General features: G+C 43.3%; 1 long non-coding RNA gene across 1 annotated transcript; it reads left to right on the top strand.

Annotated features, from left to right (window-relative positions):
• Nucleotides 1–217: 217 nt before the first annotated feature.
• Nucleotides 218–1,517, top strand: LOC144375902 (uncharacterized). The gene is made up of 2 exons (XR_013435753.1): nt 218–337; nt 1,354–1,517. It is a non-coding gene; the product is annotated as an uncharacterized LOC144375902 (long non-coding RNA).
• Nucleotides 1,518–3,090: the final 1,573 nt, after the last annotated feature.

The raw sequence follows: 3,090 nt of genomic DNA, 5'->3' as shown, positions 1-3,090 counted from the left end.
GTAAGGTCTCAGGGCCACCAATCACCTCACATTAACACAAAAGTTCTTCATTAAAAGGCCTCTGGCAAGATGGCTTTTCTTAGGCTTATTCTGCTCCTAATCTTCTTTTTTGGAGAGCAGAACTTCTGCCTGACCTTCACCTACACTGACTCATAAGTCCTGGGTGAAATGAAGAGTTGTCACACAGCGCAAGCGTAGGATTCCATATCCGAGGCCAGAAGAACACTCGAAACACCGAGATGAAACTGCACCAGGAACAGAGCTGCAAAGATGCCCTCTCCTGTGGAGCCAAAAATATTCTTCGGCCTATGAAAGGAAAGAAGACCACAACAAAAACGTAATTTGTCAGTTCTGGCTATTTTGGGAGTCTTCAGGGAATGAATTATAAGACAAATGATTTTCAGATAAAAAACATCTACACTAACTCCAGCTGGTCTTCCAAAAGTCAGCTGATCCTGACTGGAAATGAACCTCGTGGATCTTAGTTGATAATGGCTTTTACTGCACGGCTAGCCTGCTGAGGTTCAAGGGAGGAGACTGCAGGTTACCTGATTTCCATCAGGGTCAACCTGCTGCAAGACCCTGGAGCTGGGCATGGTGGTGCACACCTGTAATCCCAGCAGCTCTGGAGGCTGAGTTAGGAGTATCACAAGTTTAAAGCCAGCCTCAGCAACTTAGTGATGCCCTGAGCAACTTAGTGAGATTCTGTCTCAAAATGAAGAATAGAAAGGGGTGGTGATGTGGCTCAGTGGTTAAGCACCCTGGGTTTAATTCCTGGTACAAGAAAAACAAAAACAAAAAAAGACCTTGGAGGAAATGGCATGTAACATATCTACCCTTGTGTGTGGCTGACAACAGGGCCAGGTAACTAATGAAGAAACTATTGTTGGAGAAGGAGGTGAGGCCCCCACATGACAGCTCCATTCAGCTTAGCTTTAAAAACAGCCAGAGAAGCCAGGGCCTCCACAGGCAGTTCCTGCAGGCTCATTTCCCAAAGGATGTTGATATACAGCAATATTCAATCTCAAGAAATAGGCTTCTTTGATAACCTTCACTATTTGTCCCCTTTCAGCAAATTATGGTACTTCTCTAGTAATGACATTCTTATTCTTTAAGGGAAATGGATGGAAAATTTCTTGATTTACAAGTATCACGCTGAATTATCTCTTTAGAAACAGTACTGTTATTTATTAAATAACCCCCATTTGAATAATAAGCACTCTTGAGACTACTGCTCTCCAAACCACTTTTTAACAGTCAACAAAACATATTTGAATTGGAGGTGGGAGGAAGGAGAAAATATAGAAAATAGAAACTGTAATTGATACAATAATGGGAAAGAATTTTCTTTAGGTATAAAAGAAAAAAGATGTCGAGCTTGGTTATGCATTCCTGTAATTCCAGTGGCTTGGGAGGCTGAAGCAGGAGGAGTCCAAGATCCTGATCAATCTCAGCAGCTCAGCAAGGTCCCTAAGCAAATTAGTGACACCTTGTCTCAAAATAAAAACTTTTAAAAAGGGCTGGGGGTGTGGCTTAGTGGTAAAGTGCCCCTGGGTTCCATGCCCATTACCAAAAAAGAAAAAGAAGACGTAAGATGCTATCAGCCAATGGAAAGACCAATGACAGACTACAAAGATGTTCTCAAATACTAAGACAGAATCACAGAAATAGTTAATAACCTTACTTTATAAAAAGCTTAAAAATCAATCAGGAACCAGGCAAGGTGGCACATGCCTATAATCCCAGTTGCCGCAGTCTGGCTGGGCACAAATCACCAGCCACTCAAGCAGGAACAAACTTTATTTCCGAACTCCACCAGCACACTCCACACACGCTCCCTGGGAACACTCTCACCCTCCACCAGGGGCTGGGCACACTCTCGGAACCCACGAGAACTCCACGGGAACTCCAAAGTAGTGGGCGCCCAAGGCAGCAAGAGCCGCCCTATTGCCAGACAGTAAAGGTCTATATACAATTGAATACACAACTTAACATAACCATCATCATCTCAATGGCTCGATGGCCGTCATCTCTCAACCACTCCCTTCTGGCAAAATGGCATGCATCATCCCGACTAGGCTTTGGCCCTCAACACCCAGTAGCTCAGGAGACTGAGTCAGGAGGATCACAAGTTCAAAGCCAGCCTTTACAACTTAACAAGACCTTATCTCAAAATAAAAAATAAAAAGGGCTGGGGATATGGTCAATGGTTAAGCACCCCTGGGTTCAGTCTCTGGTGGAATGAAAGGAAGGAAGAAAGAAAAGAAGAGGGGGAGGGAGGGAGGAAGGGAAGGAAGGAACCATTCATAGACCATTATATTAAATGGGTATGCCCTTCCCAAAACAACAGCTACAACAACAACAAAAATTAATGCTTAGCATTTATGAATTATAGAAGGAATTCACAACAAAAACCATTTTCACCTATCAACAGTCATAATGTGTAGCACATACTAAGCATTATTATATGGCGCTGTGTTAAGTGTTTAACGTCTGTCAGCCTTCCAACAATGGGAAGTAGTCAAATCTATCATTATCTCCATTTTAAAGATGAGGAAACTGAAGAACAGCAATTTAAGTAATTTAACCCAAGACCATGTGGCTAGTATTTGGTGGCCAGACTAAGCTCAGAAGTGGCTTCGTGCCTGTGCTGCTAACAACTGTGCTTCACTGCCTCTGGGTGCTGCTGGATGCATGAAACTCCTTCTCACATGTAGTGGGCAGGTAAATTGGTATAACTAATATATTTGATAATGCAGAAGTATGGGCAGTGGCTTATAGAAAAATCCTAGAATATCTTTGCGTGGAATAAGGTTTTCTAAAACCTGAGATGATGAGAAAATTTTAGAGGGGCACTTTATCTCTGAGCTACATCCCTAGTCCATTTGTTTGTTTGGTACCAGGGATTGAACTCAGAAGCACTCGACCACTGAGACACATGCCCAGTCCTATTTTGTATTTTATGTAGAGACAGGGTCTCACTGACTTGCTTAGCACCTCGCTATTGCTGAGTCTGGGTTTGATCCTCCTGCCTCAGTCTCCTGAGCCACTGGGATCACAGGCATGTGCCATCGCCCCAGCCTGTATTTT

This window comes from Ictidomys tridecemlineatus, chromosome 3, assembly GCF_052094955.1.
Source record: "Ictidomys tridecemlineatus isolate mIctTri1 chromosome 3, mIctTri1.hap1, whole genome shotgun sequence".
Lineage (NCBI taxonomy): Eukaryota > Metazoa > Chordata > Mammalia > Rodentia > Sciuridae > Ictidomys > Ictidomys tridecemlineatus.
The sequence above is the reverse complement of the archived record's forward strand: the minus strand, read 5'-3'. Positions and strand labels throughout refer to the sequence as shown.